The sequence below is a fragment of the Ambystoma mexicanum genome, chromosome 6p (assembly GCF_040938575.1).
Source record: "Ambystoma mexicanum isolate Mex_15411 chromosome 6p, UKY_AmexF1_1, whole genome shotgun sequence".
Lineage (NCBI taxonomy): Eukaryota > Metazoa > Chordata > Amphibia > Caudata > Ambystomatidae > Ambystoma > Ambystoma mexicanum.
In genome coordinates, this window is record NC_090935.1 from 739,335,765 (window position 1) to 739,356,936 (window position 21,172).

Here is a 21,172-nt window from a genome sequence, read left to right on the forward strand (position 1 = left end):
TGCATCTATTCACGTCTGGTACTCCTAGGCCTCCGAGAAGCGGTGGACGCAACATAATGCGTTTCTGGACCCTTGGTTTCTTCCCTTGCCAGATGAACTTGAGTATTGCGTTTTGTAGTTCTTTGATCTTGGCTGGGGTAATGGTCAACGGGATAGCTCCCACCACGTAGAGGAGTCGGGGGAGGATAGTCATTTTTACTGCTGTATTCGGGCGAACCACGACAGTTCCTGAGTTTCCCATCTGCACATGTCCTCCTGGAACTGTTTCCATAGGGGGGTCACGTTCATTTTGTACAGTTTGTTTGGATGGCGTGTTAGGTGGATCCCCAGATACTCCAGTGAGTCTTTAGCCCATGGCACGGGGCAGTCCTTCTCCAGGTTCTTAATCACTTGCCTTTTCTCTGTGATATTCAGTGCCTTGGATTTTGTGAAATTAATGGCAAATCCGGAGACCTCTCGGAATTCTTGTGGTTGTATCATTGATCGGGGCATCGTTATTTTTGGGTCTCTCATGAAGAGCATGTTGTCATCGGCATATAATGCGATTTTATGGGTGGTCTGACTGAATTTTGGTCCACTGATTTCCGCATCTCGTCTGAATCGCATGGCGCATGGCTCCATTGCCATCGCAAAAATCAATGGGGAGAGGGGGCATCCTTGTCGTGTACCTCTGCGAACTTTAATATATTTCGTGTTTTGGCCATTGATCGAGAAGCTGGTCGACGGGATTTGGTAGTTTGCTAGTACCATTTTTGTGAATTCTGGACCACAACTGTAGCCGTCCAACACCATTTCCAGAAAATGCCAGTCCATACTGTCGAATGCACGTCTTGCGTCCAGGGCAACCACCGCGATCGCTTGTTTTGTCCGTCTTCCTGCATCTATTACATCTATTGCTCTTCTAATATTGTCCTGAGTGCGTCGGCCTGTGATAAACCTAGCTTGGTCATCGTGGATTATGCCCGGGAGGATCTTCATCAATCTTGTTGCCAAGATTTTGGTGTATAGTTTTGTGTCAGTGTTTAGTAATGCGATAGGCCGATAACTGGAGCATTCTTGGAGGTCTTTTCCTGGTTTTAGGGGAAGTATAGTCGTGGACCGCCCCATGTCTGGCGTCACTCGCCCCTCTTCTCTGATTGTGTTGAAGAGCCTCGTCAGTGGGGCTATAAGTTGCGTACGGAAAGTTTTTTAGTAGCCGTTGCTGAATCCATCTGGGCCGGGAGCTTTCCTCGTCGGTAGTGCTGAAATTGCGTCACTGATCTCTTGTGCTGTGATCAGGCTTCCTAGGTTTAGCCTTTCTTGTTCCGCAATCTGTGGCAGGGGAGTTGAGCGAATATAGGAACATTGTTGCTCCCGATCCAGGTTCTCTCTGCATAGAAGGGCCTCGTGAAATTCCAACATTATTTCCAACTTCTTTTGTTCCGCTGTGTGGGGATTGCCTTGCTTGTCGTTTAGTTGCGTGCTGTAATTTTGGGCCTTGCGTTTTCTTAGTTTAGCAGCGAGGAATCTGTTTGCTTTGCCCCGTGTGTGTAATAGGACTGTTTTGCGTTTAAGAGTGTTTGGGCCACCCGCTCTGCCATGTGGTTCTCAAGTCGAGCTCGGATCTTCCCGAGTTCGCGCAGGGACTTCCTTGTTTGCTGGGCCTTATGTTGGGCTTCGACTGTTTTCACCTCTTTCTAGTTGTGTAACGAGGGCTCTGTTCCTGTAATATGTTGCTGCTTGTGATATAAACTCCCCTCTAATCACTGCCTTCCCTGCGTCCCATACTCCCCCTCCCCCCAGCTCACTTCCCCGTTGTAATTTTCTTTAAAGTAATTATTGATGGTGCTTTCCATGTGGGCTCTTAACGCTATGTCTTTCAGGAGGAGTTCGTTCAGTTTCCAGGGTGGCTTTTGCTTACGCGCTCCTGTGCCCCAGTCCACCTCCACCATAACTGGGGCGTGGTCCGAACAATATTCCACCCCTATTTCTACCTTCGTTACCTTCGGGATCAGTGTTGCCGATACCAGGATCATATCTATCCTGGAATAGCCTAGGTGGACTGCCGAGTAAATGGGTGTACTCTCGGATTCCCTCGTGGAAGAATCGCCAGGTTTCTATGACCCCCAACTCTCTAAAGAGGCGCCCGAGTGCCTGCCTGTTCTTTTGGTCCGCTGCTGTAGGGGGGGGGGGGAAGAGTTTTATCTAACGGTGGGTCCATGACGCAATTAAAGTCCCCGCCTATTATCAGTTGGCCCTCGCACCAACTGCCCAGTTGGTTTAGCAGATCCGAGAGGAATGCATCCTGCCGCTCGTTGGGGGCATAGATGGCTAGGATTGTGTATATTCTGCCCTTTATCGTCCTTTTGACCCTGAGGTATCTTCCCGCGTTGTCCCTGCGGATTTGTAGCTTTTTAAATTCTAGGTCCCGCCCTATCAAGATAGCTACTCCCCTTTTTTTGCCCCCGCTAGAGACGTAAAATTGTTGAGGGAAGGATCGGTGGGCCATCCTCTTCTCATCCCTCGGGGGGAGGTGGGTCTCCTGTAGATCCCGACTGATGCATGCATTGCTCTTAACCTTTCCAGTATGGCTCTACGCTTTGTCGGGGAGTTCAGCCCCTGTGTATTCAGGGAAATTACATTAGATTCTGCCATCTTTTATCTGTGAAGGGTTGTCTCCCAATGTGGCCCTCGCCTGGGTTGCCTTGTCACCCACGTCCACTTTGTGCCGTTTTCTTCTACTCTGCTTCTTTCGGCTGTAATTTATTCTGCCTTTCTCATCTCTACCCCCTCTGTCCCCTCCCTCTCTTCCATCCCCCTGTGACCGGGATTTCCCAGATTCCTCCCTTCCATTAAATAGGGGCTTAGGGTCACTGTATAGGGCATAACTTCCGAGAAGTCTCAGTGAGCCTTGACTCGGTTTGGATTCCAAGATTCGGTACTTCCTAGCTCCGCCTTCGCAGGCATGTAAATGTGCGTGTGCTCTTTTTAGGGTGTTGTTGGCTCCTCCGGCAGGAGTTTCGAATGTGTCCTAGGTGATCATCGTTGTGCTTCCTGTCGCGGTGAAGTATTAATTGGGCCTCTACGGTGTGGTTATCTCCTGGGTCTGCTCCTACGTGTTGTGGACCACTCCCATGGGTTGACCTCAGTAGGCTGCTTGTTATGGACCCGGTCATTTTGTCCTCGATTTTGGTTCTCCTCCACTCCCATCAGTGCTAGGCCCTTGTCACAGGTGCCGATTCTCCTCTGTCGTCCATCCCAACTAAATGTAAGGCCAAAAGGGTACACCCAGCCGTATGGGATCCGTTTGTCCCGCAGTATTCTTGTCACTGGGCGCATTAGGCGTCGTTTGTGTAGGGTGGAGAGCGCCAGGTCCTGGAACAGCTGTATCGGGCTCACGTTAATTGACAGCTCGGTGGTAGCTCTGGCTGCTTTCAGGATCTTTTCTTTCATGGCATAGGATGTTAGCGCCACAAGCAAGTCTCTGAGGCGAGCCCCAGTTTCTGTTCTTTGGGGACCGACCCGGTGGATCCTGTGAAATCCTATTGTCTCCCGCAAAGTGTCTAGTAACATGTTGCCGAAGGTTTGTTGTAGCGTATCACGTAGATCCCCGTCTGGAACTGACTCGGGTAGGCCCTTAATGCGAATGTTGGATCGACGTGACCCATTTTCTAGATCATCTGCTTGGAGTTCGAGGTTATTTGTGGCTATTGCTAATTGATCTAGCAGCTGACTGGCTTGTTTGGTTTCTTCCGATAATGGAGAGGCCGCCTTCCACTGTGTCTACTCTCTCTCCCAACTCGTTAATCTCTTTCCGCACTTCTTGGGTTGAGGTTTTTAGGTCGTCCCGTAGCTGACCAATGTGGGTCTGGAATGCTTGTGTCATTCTGGCCTCCATGCCTTTCAGGCATGTCAATAGGTCCTCCCTGTCTGGGTCCGTTGCGCTTTGGGTTGTATCTGGCATTGTCTCGGGAGAGTATTGTGGTGACTGTAGGGTGTTTGTGTCTTGCTGTTGTTGTCGATTCCAACACCTGGCCAGTTGATTGTCTTGGTTTTTAGGGGACCCTTTCACTTTTGGAAGTGCGCTTTTCGTCCTGGAGCCAGGAATCTAGACTGATCACTGTTTTCTTTCCTATCTTGCGTTCTCCGCCTGGTCTGTGCTGGCGCCGTGACTGCTGGAGTGGGTTTTGGCTGGTCGGACAACCCGGGGTCTTCTGCTCACCCTCAGGGTCTGGCTGTTCTCTCTCGCAGGCGGGGTTGAGAGGGGAGGGCGAGGTGCTGTAACCCTGCTCATCTGTTTCGTTGTGGCCCCCTCCCACGTTTATTTTGGGGGGGGGGGGTTATTGTCTTTATTTTACGGTTGGGGGGTGTTCTCCTGTCCTCTAGCGCCTGATTGGCACCCAGGAAGTGTCTGTCGGACCTTTGGTTCCCTCCTGTTCACCCTCCTATGTGCCGTTCCCGCTGGCCGCCTGGTGTTGGGCTGCCACCTTTGGTAGTTATTCTGAGATGGGGTAGGGGCGAGATTCCTACCTTACAGACCTGATGTCCGTGGCTGCTGCTGGCTTTGTGTTCACTGCCGGGCTGGTGTTTTTCTGCGTCTACCACGGACCCCTTTGGGCTCGTTCCACTTCTTTTCCTCGTGATTATTGGGGGGCCGCGTTCCCCCCTCACTGTGCTGTGTCTTCTTGCGGTATGCGTCCCCTCTTCTGCACGGGGGACGGGGTTTGCCCAGTCTGTGTGGGCTGATGGGCCATCACCCGCTGGATCTTGGGCAGCCCCGCGGGGTCCCTCCACTTATCCAGCAGAGGGTCCGTGGGGTTCACAGTACGTTCTGTGCCTGCTTTGGGTCCCGCAGGTCTGCACCGGTAGGGGAGGGGTGGTTCCTCCGTTTTCTGTTTCAGTTTATAGGGCGCACTGTGGCCTCTCTGCTTCTCTTGTTCTGGATGGTTTGGGGGGGGGGAGCACGGGAGGGGCTCCCCCGGTCCGGGCGGGCTGCTGGCGGGATGCAGGAGATCCCCCCCGCCGGGTCTCAGACCTCTCAGCTACGTCACACCGTGTGGGGCCTTTCAGTAGGGGAAGGAGCGCCGCGTTCGGGAGCTGCTGGATGGGGGGACCCAGGGGGAGGGGAACACTGCCTCTTTCCAGCTCTCCCGATCATCAGGGCTTCCCGGCAAAGCTCGAGTGCTTTCCTCCCGGCTGCGAGCTCTGCCGCTCAGGTTCCTCCGGAGCTGCCGCCATCCACTCCTCAGGGTCGGTGCAGGAACCCACTGCACCCACCAAGCCCGTTTCCCAGACCAGGCGACACTTGAGCTCTCCAATGCGACCTCGGGCTGCCGCTCAGAGGGGACCCCCGCTCTCCGCGCACAGGGCTATGCTGCTGCCGACTCTTTTGGAGGGATGGGCTGTACGCAGATCACCAGACCCAATCCACCAGGGGAGGTAAGATCTCAGCAGCCTCATCTGCTCCCCAGAGTCTCGGGTGTCCTTCACTGTAGCTTTGCCTCCACAATCGGGGGCCGGGCAGAGCAATTTAGATGCCGATTTCGACCTCAGCATGCAGTCTCTGAGCCTCTATATCCTCCGGTGTCACGGCCGATCTGCTCAGGTGGAGAGTGCTGCAGCACTCTCCGGTTCGTCGGAGGTGGGGAGGCCGCTTGGTGCTTCCAATGTTCGGGAGGGGGCCGATTCGCACCTTGCAGGGGAGGCCTCTGTTGCGGGGCTCTTCACTCGCCCATCCCCCTCTTGGCTCCCGCTCGATTTGCTCCGTTGGTGCGATGTAGTTTCCAGGGGCTCACCCGCCTCTGTAAAGGGGACACTCGTAGCTGTCACTTTAGGTTTGTTTTCTTCTTTGTATTTTTTTGCGTTTTCTGCACGTTCTGGACACCTTTTTTTCCCCCTGTTATTTTGGAACTCGGAGATGTACATCCTCACCTGCGGGCAGCCATCTTGGAATCCCGGCCAAGTCTCTTTTCCCTTCAAAAAGTCTCTTGCCTTCAAAGATTAATAAAATAAACAAACACAAAGTTCCTTTTCAGGTACCAATCGCTTTCCACAAATCAAATATACAGTCCCCTTTCAGTGGGTCTTGGATGAGCACTTCCACCGCGGGATCTCCCTCTTCCAGGCTTGGATCCTAAAACAGTTCCTATCGATAATCAAGGCCTTCGGTGGTTGAGTCTCCCGTTTCTGAGGGCCTGATAGGTTTACAAAAACGACTAACAAACACAAGGTTCTGTTCTACGTATTTCTTGGGTGATGGCTTCACCCCTGAGCCCCCCTTTTCCGGCCGGAGACTGCTCACTGCTTTCAGCCTCCCTCCATCGGGTTCACTATGGCTTTCTCTTGGTTCCCAAATCTTAATGTCTTTTCGAAAAGTTCATAGTGGACATCCCTCTACCGGGTTCCTGTTTGTCAACACATTATTTCTTGGGACTTTAGACTTTGCCCCCTCTTCGTCAGCATCCTTCTTCCGGGTTCACTCTTGCCAACTTCACATTCACATTTACAGTTACTTTCAATGTGTGCAGGATTCACTTCCCTTGCTTTCTCATAGTTCTTAGGTCAAAGGCTTTCGACTGTACAGAGATTTTGCTTGCCCTCCTGTATGACCACTTTGACCTATCTCGGCGGCTCTCCTACGGCTTTCTGGTATCTGTAGTTTCACTCAGGCAGGGATCGACCAGAGTTTCTCAGAGCAGCACCCACCTGATGCCGGTCCCCTTCTGCAGCTCGTCTCCCCTTTACAATTTTACAGTTCTTTGAACTTCTTTCACTTTGCGACTTTTATTCACCACAGCCCGGTTCTTATCAGTTTCCCCTTCGACTCACCGGCTGTGATGAACCGCTTGGCTTTGCTCACAACTGGAGTCCAGGCCGGTACCGCAGTAGCAGGAGTCTCCCTCGCTCCGGCTTATCAGAGTAGATGCGCTACTTGTACCATTGACATCTGCTGCAGGACACTTGGGATATTGTCCTCGATCTTACGATTCATTCTGCGCAGGTTTCGCATGGTTTTGCATGGTTTTGCCGAGAAGGGCAAGTTTGTGTCTGTCCTCGTCGGCCTCTCGATGTTTGCCACCTTTCTCCTCCTCTTGAGCTGCCAGGTCTGGATAGCGGTCTTGCCATGCGGTCTGGCTTGCTCGTACTGTGCTCTCTTTCTCCACCTTTTATCCATGTGGGGAAGGGAAAGGGCCGTCAGGTGTGTGAGATTCTGATCAATTGCCTGACCCTGGTATTGGGACAAGTCAGGTAAATGGCTCTGGCGTTAGCCCGTTGTGTTTGTGTCGGAAAAGGGGTCGGGGGGGACAGTGTTTTTGAATGTCCTACGGAAGAGGGTGGGGGGGAGGTGTTGAAGGAAGGGGGATACTGTGTCTCACCAGTCGGTGTCCCACTCCCACTCCACAGAGGACCCCCATCCAGGTGATCCTCCCTAACTAGTCCACCACCAGGAACTGGATCCAATAGTGATGGCTGTGTCCTGGAAACCTGGATGACAGATCCCCGGGGTTTAGCTGGGAGACACCTTCAGGTTTCTCACAGAGGGTAAACAGGCACAGGGTGCAATCTTTAACCGGCCACTGAGTGACTACTGTATGATTTTTATGTTGAAGGGAAAGTGTGAAAGGGAATTCAAGGCATAAATAATTTTTCAAAAATTGAATAGCAGAGTTTGCTAATTAAAAATGTTCTTGATTAGCAAACAAACCTATTTGATTAACGATTTTGTACTGATATTTGTAATGTCACCAGACATTATTTGTAGCCAGGTCGTAAAATGAGCAACAATACAGCATTTTTGTATGCTGCTGAAGACTTTGAGATGAGTGTCTGTAAAATTTAAATGTTAGCTGGATGAATGGACACAAATAACTAACATATAAAAAAAGGCTCTAAAAACAGTTTTCAGTGACTCTGTGCAACTGGGTGCATCAGTATTGCACAGGGCGGTGTCTGTGTATTACATGATTGACCCATCATTTACTATGCAAGTAAAAGTTCTGAAGTTTTGTAAATCAAAACATTTACAATGTTAAAGGAAAGTCATGACCTCAGACTAAGTACGTAGTATGGAGTTGCGGCTGGCAGGGTAATTTTCAACATCAGGTGGACAAGATGGCCCTTGCCTGTCATTAATATCAACAGTAATGAATATAGCGTTAAATACCACTTTTGGGTGAGGACAGGGCCTCTAAAGGTCCCCAAGACAGGTAAGCCGAAACACAGAATTCCAGCCCTGCACACCCATTAAAGCAGTATTTATTGTTATTAGCAATCTAAGCCCCATCTGGGGTGATGAAACATTCTTGTTCGTTTTTAAGGAACGAGGCAGGCTTTGCCGAATTCCTGGTCCCCTTAAAAGGAAATGCACATGTCCGCAATTAGAAATAACTGTTTCTAGGATCTAGATGTGAGCCAAGAGGTGCGCAGTTGAGTGGGCAGGGGTGGAGGAGTCGAGGTGTGGCACTCCAGTGGAAACCTGTCCTGGATCACTGCCTCCAAGGACAGGGTTAAGGCATGAAATGAAATGCGGGCCGCTAGGTGCATTTTCCGCTTGTGTTCCGAGCCTCTCACGCAGGTGGCGATATATAATGCATTTATAACCATAGAGAAAAGGGAGCTCTGTAGGCAAACTACAGTGCATGGTACTGCAGTAGAGCTGTAGATGGATGGAATGATTGATCACTATTTTGCGTAAACATCTAGTCAGCTTTGTATATTCATTATGTAAGAGGAAAATAAGAGACTAAGCAGAGTGGATGACATAGCCGGCAGAGAACTGGGTAAACTGGGTGGCATATTGTAGTTTGCAGCGAACTCACTTTCGGGTAGCTGGTATAAAGCGACAGGGTGATCAGATACAATGTCAAGGAGTGAGCATCTGTTTCAGAGATATATGCAACCAGCAAGTCACAGGACTAATATTGCTATCAAAAGCATTTGGCCGTGTGATCATGTCCATTTTCAAAAGTGTTTACTTGTCAATATGATGCACCTTCCACAACAAAATCAATATGATGCACCTTCCCCAACAAAATGAATATAGTTGACAGTATGAGATTTAGCTACACTAACCTAAACTGCATTGAAAAAACAGACAATGCAGTGTTCTATAGTAGCAATACTGTAATTATATATTATGTATCAACTTACATTTTTAGGAATGGAATTCCAGGACTGCCTTTTAAAATAGAATGAAGCTAACACATACTTGGGATTGCTTCTCATTTGCAGTTGTTTGAGTGCTTGGCAAGAAACGCCATTTCTTTTTCAAGCACAGGCCTTTGGTACTTTTAGCAGAGGAGATGATTTCTGCTGCACTCTCTCTCCATTAACCCCATTGAACTTAGAGGGAAGAGGCTGCAGAGATCCCCAAGGTCAAGAGAGGAATGCAGAGTGACACGTGCTTTCATTGTTCAGGGAAACTTAAATAGCTAGCTCTGTTACACAAATTTCAATTTAAGTAGCAAACCTACAGAATTGCATAGCAAATTGCTATGCGACACTGCTTATTTTATGCCTTGGAATTGTATCTGGGCAATCACAAAAAACGGAGGATCTGCCAAAACTAGGGTGAGTTGGCAGTTAGTTCACAAGTTGTCCCACTGAGCTTGATCATAACCCTGGGGAGGGGCTTCCTCCGAGGGTTTGACAGCTGAGAAATAGGTCTGCCTCCCGTCAGTCTTCAGCTACTACCCAAACAGACTTGTTTTGTGACACTGAAACAATCAGCGAGGGATCTTAGCATTCTCAATGTGTCCCTCTTCAGCACACAAATGAAGCTGCTGCATCCCCCACTCACTCGCACAAATACTAGAGCAGTGTCGTCTGATTCTGGAACAGGTCTCTGAAGTACAGGCAAGTACCCGTTCGGACCAGAACCTTGCAACGTGCCACCTCAGCAAGCTCTACCCCATGAGGCAGACGGGCTGCTGTAAGCCTGGTCTGCTGCAGGGCTTCTCTCTGTTATCTGGTGGTTGATAGGGCACCGCTGCCACACCAGCTCAGGGAAACCTTTGAAAAACGACCCCATGCTGGGGTAGCAGCAATGCTCTATTTAAATGAAAAGCGCCAAGCTGATGTGTTAGAGCGGAGAGCTCATCACTTAAGCAATGCGCTGCTGCCACACCAGCATGGGCAGCCTTTCAACGGCTGTCCCATTCTGGTGTGGCAGCAGCACCCTATTTAAATGAAAAAACCCCTGCTCCCGTGCTAGAGCACCCATTGCCAGCATTATAGCGGGTGTTTTTCATTTAAATAGGCCGTCTTAACCACACCAGCTTGGGGGAGCCCTTGAAATACTCCCCAGAGCTGGTGTGGCATCCGCGCCCTTCGAAAAGGTACTCTGCCACGCTGGGAAGCAGCAGCGCCCAACTTAAGTGAAAAGTCCTCCCAACTGGGAGGACGTTTTCACTTAAGTTGGACACTGCTGCCACCAACACAGTGGAGCCTTTTATTTTACATGAGGTGCATCGGCCACTGCCGTGCCAGCACAGAGAAGGTTTTTAAAGGCCTCTCTGTGCTGGTGTGGCAGAAGCTAGGGTGCCCCATGTAAATGTTAATGTGGCATCCCGGGCAACTGCCCAGGTCGCCTTTGCCCAAGGCTGGCATTTCCTTAATACCCACAGGGACAGACACATAGAAATTATCTGATTTTGTTACACGTTAAAGCAAAATGGTTTCAGAGTGCTGCTAGAAAGAACCACCTTTTTTGTTGAAACGAGCCACCAGCCTTTTTAAGAAGGGTTGTTTTATGAGGAGCAAATCGTGATATATTTTTCAGTTTTTCGGGGGTGGGCTGCAGGTGCCACAGCTCTTCCATTGTTTAGAATGGTAGATATGTGCAGTGCTTGTAATAGACGAATCAGAGCAAGCCCATTAACCCTTTGTGCAATCTAACTGGGAATGGGAAATTCTTATCTGTAGCATACAAGTATATCTCTGCAACAGAGACATTAGCACCCTTGGCTATATTACAGGGACTCAAACTTACGTTTGATATAATATGATATGGCATTTATAATGCGCCTATAAACAAGTGTTTCAAGGCACGACAAGGCAAGGGAGGGGGGACAGAAGGAAGACAGACAACGATCTTACTAGGACAGGTGACATTGAGATCATGCAAGTGCGGTGGAGAGGGGTGGAGGGGAGGTGAAAAAGTGTGAGGGGAAGGGGGGAGGCGTAGTGCAGTACATAGGATAAATAGTAAAATAAATAAGGTCCAAACAATAAATAAGAAGTGCAGCCAGCTGGTGGAAAGTGCAAGGGTAAGTGCAAATATCATATGTCAAGTGCTGGTAGGGGGCTGTAGGAATACAGAAACAGCCTCCCGAGTGCAAGGGTTGCCAGGGGGGCAGTGCAGGTGTGCAACTGGCGTGGTGGGGGGGGGTCCTGGGCCCGAGAACAGAGGGTAGCCAGGTGACGAGTGCAGTTACAGTTTCGGCCCAGTAACTCTTATTTGACTTTTATTTTAGTAGAATTCTTTGAGTACTGTTTTGGCTCCACGAGGTGGTGATTTAGTTCCCCTCTGTATGTAAGCCAAAATGAATGTTCTAAATGATTACTAGGAGATAAGGGTTGGGATAGGCAGATATAGAGTCTGGCTTTTGTTTGGCTGAACTGTCTTTTGTCTTAGTTATCAGCAGTTAAAAGGTTTTGGATTTGGCATTATTCATATTAGCAAACTTTTTTTAGGATCAGACGGCAGGCGACCATTGCCAAACAGTCGGACATAGCTGACTTTCGCCAGCGTCCAAACCAACCACGGTTGCCTATCCCCAAGCCAATCATTGCCAACCATGGCCCACCATCCCCAATCATAGCCAACCATTGCCAAGCATTGTCAATCATTGTCAAGTATTGCCGATCATGGATGGCGATTGTGGACCATGGTCGACTATAGTCATGTGTTGAGCCAGTAAGGTTGTCTGTGGGTTGAGTCCCCACCACAGATATCTGAGGATCACGTCTAGACTGAGCCTTTAATACTTTCAGAGTCTATCAAAGACCTTGAAATTATAGGAGGTTAATGGTCAAGGTGTATTATCGAAGTGGCAAGAGTACATTTAGTTTATGGAGGGTGTTTTGTCAAAGATTATGTGAGAGAGACCGGTAGAGAGAGATAAAGAAAAACACTTACCATTCCAGCACCCAATGTGGCATCCCGAAAATCATAATGGGAGGGATAAACACAAGTATAATCCCCACCTCTGGAACACCACCAATCACTGGGGCACACTTGAACAGCATTAATAGGCATGCCAATTAATCTGTTTTTACATACTGCCTGCGCCTGCATCTCCTCCCTAACAAATGTATGATATACACAGCCTATAAGCTAGCTAGACTGGTAATATTGCTGTGGAGAGATTAATACACTTCCTACAGTGATCTGCATGTGAGCAGGAGTAGGTAACATTTTTAATAGTATTTATTTCAAATATATTCACGGTGAAAAATATTCTAATGAGTCCTCACAGCGTTGAAAACATTGACAGCTTCCACGGCCACAAAGTTGATGAAATAGGAACTGTTCCATTTTCTAAGAATATCATCTGATATGGCAGACTTTGCTAAAGCAGGGGATTACACCAAGAACTGCATTAGAAGTAGCTAACATGCTTTAACAAGCTTGCAGCAGGGGTGCATCGAAGGGAGGGCTGTATCAATCCTACTCACTGAAAAATAATCCGGCAGGGCTTCCGTATTGAGCTGCACAAAAGAGGAATACACCAGTACAGTACTCCAATCATGCACATTTCCTGAACTAAGGACGTGAGACCAAAGGACATGCAGGGGAGAAGAGGTGGCACTTTGCTGCAGCACAACATCTCACGTATATCCTGACTCAGGGTCTGTGAGCCCAGGCCATTGTAAAAGGGAGGCCAACATCAGGTCTCCTGCACCCAGGCACCAAAGCAATATCCCACTTGTGTTCTGAATTGAGGCCTTCTTACCAGCAGATGCTGTAAGGGGTGAGAAGCACAAGGTGTATGCCTGCTGTGTCCATGTTTCTGCACAGCATACTGTAGTGCCACGCTCTGTTGCCTGCATTGCTCCATCCCACGCCACGAGGGCACGCCGCTCGTGGTGCGGGGAAGAGTGTGGGGGCGTCGCAGGGCGCTGCACAGAAAAGCATGCAGCGACAGGCAGAGAGGTTGCTCCCATGGAGCTCTCCTGCTTTTGGAGCGAACTGCACTATGCACACCAGCTGGCTGTCATAGGAACTTATGAAGAATACAGTATCTTGTTAACAATAAAAAGTCGGTGCTTTAGTTAAGGAAGTCAATCTTATGTGTAGAAATGCTAATTTCTCTCTCTCACATATCTCTCAGGCACATTACCTCCATGTTCCTCTTCCTTGTCCCAGTACCTACTTTTAAGGTATCAGCATCTTTGACAGAAACCCTTTAAGTGTCGGCATATGAGAAGGGCCACACAGCTTGTAGATGTTGTTTGGCACACAGCTGGCAGACTTAATTGGTGCTGTAAACACGCTACTGGTGTAATAAAAATGCTGAAGCCAGGACTGCATTCAGACACTTTATAGGCACACTGTGTTTATTTTATTGAAGTCCTGTTAAGAACAAGCATTGGCAAAGCCAAAAGTTTTGGCTTGTGTATAATATTAGGACCTTGTCAGGCACTGCTTAGATGCCCAGGTACTCTCACCATTTTGCACCTGCAACTATCAATGGGCAGTTAATACCAATACGACTGTGCCTGGCACGTGCCTTTTCCATGCCTACATAAAAGCCCAAACTGTTGGCATTGCTAATGCTTGTTGTATCAGTGCGCTTCGTCTTGCTGATGTTCCTGTTGCTGTCTGTCACAAACACACCTTCTACCCACCGACTTTACTTATGTATTGCTCTTTATGGTTGCTTCTATTTGTGCCTCTTTGATGGAAAATTCTATTTGAAAAGTTGCATTTCTTGATTCATGTAAGGAATCTGTGGCGGTATATGACGGGGATTGATCACTTGGCTGAAATTACTGTTCACGCCCTTTCTTGAATATAACATTTTGACAAAATAAAAGTGTAGAACCTAATGGTGGAAGTCTTATGTAGTGAACCTAGAACAAAAAAAGCCAACCCTGGTTCTCGATTGTCCTCAGGAAGCTAAAGGCCACAGTTCTTAAGGCGTTCTACCTATGGAAATCTGCGCCGTCATCAAGCTTGCTATTATCATACAAGAATATAGCAAAAACATATAAATCACCAATCCTGCTGGCAAAACAAAACGATCATAACAAAAGAATAGCAGTCTCAAATACCAAGGAAATGGTTAAAATCTTAAAAGAACAAGTGTCAGTTCCACCACCAACTGACCAACTAGAAGTTCGGGACACAGCCTGGTGCCAGAAAATTCAGGAAGGCATGCATAATAAACTCTTGGGAATTCTGGCCGGAATGCGGGAAAGAAAGAAGAACTTTCCAGTAAATCCACTAAGTGAATCTCAGAACTTTTGTAAAAGTCAACCGATCATTCCCCAATTTAATTTCCACCCTGTAACAGAAGAGGCATTACAAGAAGTCATTGAGAAATTGCAACCGTCTCACTGTAAAGGCGGCACTTGTGCCTCTGTGATCATAAAAATGTGTCCCCCAATCCACAAAAGCAATTTGTAAATTCGTTAACAAATCACTGGGCAAAGGGTTAGTTCCCGATAATGTGAAACAAACCATGGTTACACCCATTCTAAAAAAAAAAAATAGGACTAGACAGGAACAATCCCCTGAACTACCGCCCTATCTTAAATACACCCTTCCTTTTAAAGATTTTAGACAAAGTGGCTTACGGACAAATATCAGAACACCTAAATCTGTATCCCATTCTGAATGAACACCAATCAGACTTCAGAAGTGGTTTCGCTACTGAAACCTCACTTTTTGATCTAAAATCCAACTTGCTCAAACAACTGGACAAAGGGTCGCTATCCCTGTTAGTCTCATTGGATCAATCGGCCGCGTTCGATTTAGTCGAACACTCTATTTTGAAGCACAGACTAGCAGATGTTGCCAACTTCTCCCCCCTGGCTGTCTCTTGGATAGTCTCCTTCCTGGAAAACAGAGTTAGAGTGTGGTCTGATATAGCAGAAGCCTCGCCAATACCAGTACTCTTCGGAGTACCTCAGGGTGCCAGTACGTCTCCTTGCATCTGTAACTTATTTATTAAACTGTTTTTCTCTGAACTGGAAGCTGAGGGCATAATGTTTAGTAATTATGCTGATGACACTCAATGTGTCATTCCACTTTCCGGTATCCACACGCAGGATGAACAAGAACTCAATAAAATCTTTACTATCATCGAGAACTGGATACTCAATAATAACTTAGCATTTAACGAAGGCAAAACAGAGCGCATGATAGTGGGAAGTTTGGCAGCTATAAAAAAAACTAGATCGCAATTACGGACTGTTTAAACCCAGGACCGACATAATTGCCCCTGTAACGAAACTCAAAATCTTGTGAGTTACATTGGACAATCACTAACCATGGAATCTCAAGTCTCGAGTATAACAGCTTCCTCTACAAACTACATCAACTCAAACCACTTCTCACCCAAGAAAGCAGAAAAAATCATCTCCAGAGCCATTATTGGTGCTACGATAGATTACTGCGGTACTCTTCTACTGGGAATCGATAAACACCAATTGCATAGGCTCCAAATAATACAGAACAGAGCGGTTAGAGCAGTTTTAGGTCTCTCTAGAAGAGAACATGTTACGAGAACCAGACACTCTCTTCACTGGCTTCCAGTTGAAGCATGTGTAGCTTTCAGGCTACTTACCATAACCTTCAAGTGAAGGTTAGACAACATGCCTGCCTACATGACGAACTCCATCATTGACAAACCGTCAGGAAGGGGTCTCAGGTCCAATGGCCAAAACGTTCTCCCTCAGCCCAGATGTAGAACCGTCAAAGTCGAGAAGGGGGCCTTCTTCTCATCGACTCCTAAACTCTGGAACGACCTACCAAGAGAGCCAAGACTTCTTGACACCTTACCTGTCTTTAAGAAAGCGCTAAAAACCCATCTGTTTGAATAATCTCATCTTTCATCGGCTTCTCTATCTCGTCTTTATAGGTTATGTCCAGCTGGCGGCGCCTTTATGCCAGAGGGTCCACAGTGCACTTAACAAATGTCGTAAAGTGTGAAAGCCCCTCAATCAGGGCTTAATGGATGGATGAAATGCACAAGGGTGGTTCATAAACTCATAGATGTGGCACCAGGGACTGTGAAGCTTCATATCTTGACCTGCTGGAGAATACCTGGACAGAGTGGCGTACCGAGCAGGGGACGGGGAGGGCAAGCTGCCACCCCACAGGCTCTTTTGAGAGCCTGACGGGACTTTTGTCAGTGGGCCACCTCTCCCATTCGCCACCTCAATGAGGATGCCAAACGGGAAAGGTGTCTGGCTGGCAGGACAATGTGTGCTGAGCAATTCCTACTCAGCACAGTCATTGTCCTGGCAGGACACCTTACCTGTTCCAAAACGACAAGGAGCTCCAGGCAGGAGCAGAGGGGCTCTCAAGTTGCTCTGTGTCAACAGAGCATTTCAATGTGAGCCATTAGGCAATGATGGGAGGGAGGGGTTCTATTAGCAGGGACTGTTGTCCCTTTAGAAATGTGCATGGGAGGGATTGATCAGCAGTGAGAAGGTTGCATAATGCTGCAGGCTTTATGAAATAATGACTATGGCTATCCCTAGGGGGATTTGTTAGGCTCACATTAATCTGCATGATGCCATTGTGACTTTGCATGGAGGATGGGGAGAATACATTGAAAGCCATCCTCTTATTGCTCAACATATTTCTAAAATGATGTATATAGTGTAAATTAATTATGAAAGGGTAGTTTCTTATGTAATGCGCTTTGCTTCCAAGGCATTGCTATAACGTATTATTTAAGAACATGAAATGCAAAGGGAAACTTTAATAAATATCTATATTTAAAAGAAACCTGCTTAAATTGTCCACATCCAGATTTCACCAGTTAACCAAAGTGTGTGATCCTGGGAAGATCATGTATTCACACTGTGTCTTATCTGCAGCTCTGTAAGTGATTCACTTCAAAGCGTATGTGTTAATAGATCATGCTATTATTTTATTTTTAAAGTCCGACTATAGAATTGCTCCATATAGAACAGTGCAATCTAGGTATTTTGCACAACAAAATTATGTGCCACTTGGCTTGCTTATGGCAACTGATTCTAAAGTCACTTCCATGGTGCCTCCAAGTATCAAAGTCTGATGAAGCTCCTTGCGATGTCCATTTCTGTGAAGTAATTTCTGTTGGGGCAATCCATATACAATTTAGATGTGTATGTATTTTGCCCCAGAGAGCCAGGACAGAGCTCTAATAGAGGAGTTCCCTGCCTCTGTAATGATTCTGCAGTTTATTTTTGTTGTTGTGTTAAAATGTCATATGGCACTAATGTTACAAAAAAAGTAGATTGGGGCAGGGGTGGGCGGTTTGTGGGCACGAATTAGACCATATGAAATTGCACACACTGACTGCATTTGAGGGGAATGTTGAACTATTTATTTTTATTTATTGCATTTGGTTGTACGCCCATCACGGCGTAGTTTACATACATACTTCGGTTGCAATCAACAATGATATCTTCAACAATGATATCTTCAGAACAGTTTCACGTATCTCGGTCAAAGGCGTGGGTTACATATGGCCATGGTTATGTACAGTAATGGTGACAAATGTCTAGTTCAAAGAATATGCACTTATGTGATTTGGAGGTATCCTAGAGCTGGGACGGAAGCAACCAGAAACGCGTGGCTGCAAGGTTACTGGTGAGGACAAAAGGACGGAAGCCATTTGTATTTATTGAACAGCCAGGTTTTTAGTCATTTTTTTAATTTGGGAAAGGATGTTTTGTTACTAAGGTGGTGGGGGAGAGAGTTCCAGATGCGTGGGGCAGCTATGGGGAAGCTGATGTTACCTGCTTTCGAGGTAGTGAAGCGTGGAATATGTAGGTGTGTGTTGGCACTAGACCGGAGGGCTCTGATCCTAGTTTTGCTAGTGATACATTGGCTGAGGTAGGTGGGAGCGATGTCAGAAATACATTTGTGGGTGATTGTGAGTGTTTTATGGAGGATTCTCGCTTGTACTGGAAGCCAATGGGCATCTCTTCTAAATTGCGAGATGTGCCCTCTCTTGTTTATGCCCAAAGCTGCCTTAAGAGCTTTGTTTTGGAGGAGTTGTAATTTATTGAGGTTCTTTTTGGATGTGCCCAACAGTAAGACATTACAGTAGTCAAGCTTAGTTAAGATAAGAGCTCTAGCGAGGATAAGGCAGTTATCAGTGGTAAGGAAAGGTCTGCTTAAGGTGAGGAGTTTGGCTGTATATGCTGAGGAGGAGGCCAGAGCATTGATGTGCTTGTTCATAGTGAGACTCGAGTCGATGTGGACTCCTAGGGTTTTTACTTTGTTGGAAATAGGGATGGGCGTGCCATCTGTGATTATCGCGGTGTAGTCAGGGCGAAGTCTGCTGAGGCGGACTGGGGAACCAACTATAAGGATCTCCGTTTTTTATCCATTGAGACACAAGCTGTTAGCCATCCATATTTGTATGAGAGTATATATGTTGTTTATGCAGGCTGTGTCAAGTTCTAGGTCCCCAGTGATGGGTATAAGTATCTGCGTATCGTCCGCAAAGTTTGTGTAGACTACTCCCATGGCGTCTAGGGCCACAAAGAGTAATTTGGTATGGGCATTGTAGAGTGTGGGGGAGAGGCAGGATCCTTGTGGTACTCCCAGTGGAACTGCGATAGGGTCTGCTGCTTCCTCCCCTAAGGTTACTCGTGAGGTGCAGTTGTATTTTTTATTTCGCACTACTTTTATCGTGCCTGCCCCCGGCTAACACCCGCCACCCACACTTTTGAAATGCTGGATACTCCCCTGACAGGACAATAGGATAGTGTTCACCACTAGTAGAGAATCTATAGGGAGCCTAAAGAAACATGTCATAAGCTGTAACTTGTCAAGTTACAGTTTATGAAATGCCAAGCTTAGTTGCACTGTGGTTATAGATTAAACACCGTTTATTATTCTGAGAAAAAGCTTTACATCAACGGCTTCCTCAGAGGCATTAATGCAAAGCTTCCTCTCAGAATAAACGGCGTTTATCTATTACAACAACAGGGGCAGCTCTCTCAGTACTCTGCTGCTTTTGTCTGCGACAGCTAGAAGAGGGGCCAGGGTTTAGGCTCACGGGGGCGGTGCTAAGGCTTAACACAGCCAATCAGCGATGAGCCGAAGACCAGGGGATAACTGATCCGTATGGGATACCAAATGTTACAGAAAACCGGCACAAAATCCCACACTGCTTCTCCGATCCTTCAACTGGCTCTTAAATTGAGACGTGCTGCATTAAGCCCGTGTGAGCCAATAAAGCCGCTTTGCCAGCTGTCGAGGGTGCGGTGTCATGAAGTCCTCGGTTTTTCTTTGCATGTAACGAGGTGTATTCGTGCATCTATGACGTAAAAGCAACATGTACTATGCCCATAATGTAAACAATCAGTCTGCCGTCATGCACCTTAAGCACTGTCGACCAGTTCTAGCTTTAGGGTAGCCACATTCACCACTCAATTATTTTTGACGGACCGAGTGCTGATTGTCCTTACTGTACTGGCCCATAAAGAGACCGAGGCAGCCCGCCAGCATACGGAGCAAATGATAATCGTCCAGAACTAACCAACACCTTTTTTCATTAACAGGAAATGATCTCGTTAAAAACACATCGTTAATCCTAAGAGATCTGTAAAGAAAGGTAGATGGGGGTGGGGAGGGGCACCAAACGATTGGCATAGGCATAATTTAACACTAGCCTTCAGGGAACCGGTTTACCACTTCTGCTCGTAACAACATGACAAAGTCGCTCTCTCAGCTCTCAGAGCCCCCGCCCAAAGGAGGCCCCATCCCACATGAAAACTCACTGTGCAGCCAGGTGCTTCGCTATTTTAAACGTCTCCTTCTCTAGAGAGATCCCCTTACTCTCCAGACTCCATAAGACCTCTCGCTACTAGTGATCAATTCGTGCTTAGCAACCACGTTGCCTCACGTCTGTCACGTGACCAGGTCACTTCCACAAACGGAGACAGCGTCAACTGTCACACTGATGGACGCGTGAATTTGTCTGTGGAGGAAGGTATAATGTCGGCCAGTGGCAGATTTAAGGCAAAGGGCCCCGTAGTCAAGATTGACAGAGGACACTGGGTAGGCGGAGCTTAGTGTGGGAGGAGCTAATGGCTGTCACAAGTTTTAATGTTAAAGGATATTTGTACCGCGCATTGTCACCACCGAAGTGCTCCCCTGACGCTCTGTGATATTAATTCACTTAATATCACTAATCACATCCTATTGTAAACGGTCTGCTTGCTGAGCCTGTTAAAAGAATAAGATATCAGTAAGAGGTGCTTTGCAGCCTGTTTTTATTTGCCGTTGATGTGAGAAAAGCAGAGCAAAGGGGGTCCCTGGGCATATTTGTTCCTTGGAGTGTTAAATCCGCCTATGAATTCTCTGCCCTAAACTTTACAAGGGAGATGCCCATTTAAAGATATGTTTATTTAAAGATAGAGTAAACGATCTAACAAAGATTCGTTCACCTCTAGGACATAAAGGACTTACGTTTTCTGGACTGGACACACTCCACTTGAAAATCCCATTGCAAATGAAACCAAGCAGCAAAGGCAAAGCTCTCACGTTTCCCCTGGCCATGTGTGAAAAGGCCACCCAATCCTGTTGCTTTTCTTTGGGTTATGGAGTTTATAGTTTTTCATTCCTGTTGTGCATTATGTCAGGGGCCTGCGTGTTGTAAGTGGGAAAAGGGACAGAGCCCCTTTTAGAGGGGAGCCCAGGACTATGGGAGGGAGCGGGAAGCGGGAGGAAAGGGAGGGGCAAGGGAAGCGGGAGATCGGTAAGAGTATGGAGGAATAAAGAGGAAGCTGTAGAGCACAATGGCTCCTGCGTGGTCATTTGGTGTGCGTGGAGCGGCCCCATGAAGGGGGGCTAACAACTGGCGACGAGGCAGATGCGACCCCACGCTCTGCAGCAGTAACGGAGGGCCTGAGAGCCTGCAGTGAAGAAGGGCCCGTGAGCCCAGCAACCAAGGTGGGCCTGTGAGCCCAGTGGAAGGGCTTGTGTGCCCGGCAGTAGCGGTGGCCCGTGTGCCCT

The 21,172-nt window shown here is 47.5% G+C and overlaps 1 protein-coding gene across 4 annotated transcripts in view; it reads right to left on the reverse strand.

Moving 5' to 3' along the window:
- The window catches only part of CETN3 (centrin 3), a 514,649-nt gene extending 494,495 nt beyond the window's left edge, over positions 1 to 20,154 (reverse strand). Inside the window, exon 1 of one of the 4 annotated variants that reach the window (XM_069627612.1) lies at positions 19,936 to 20,154. The gene's annotated coding sequence lies outside the window, so the exon portion shown is untranslated. The remainder of the gene's footprint in view (positions 1 to 19,935) is intronic. The other 3 variants (XM_069627611.1, XM_069627613.1, XM_069627614.1) reach the window with 3 other exon arrangements.
- Between the last annotated feature and the right edge of the window lie 1,018 nt (positions 20,155 to 21,172).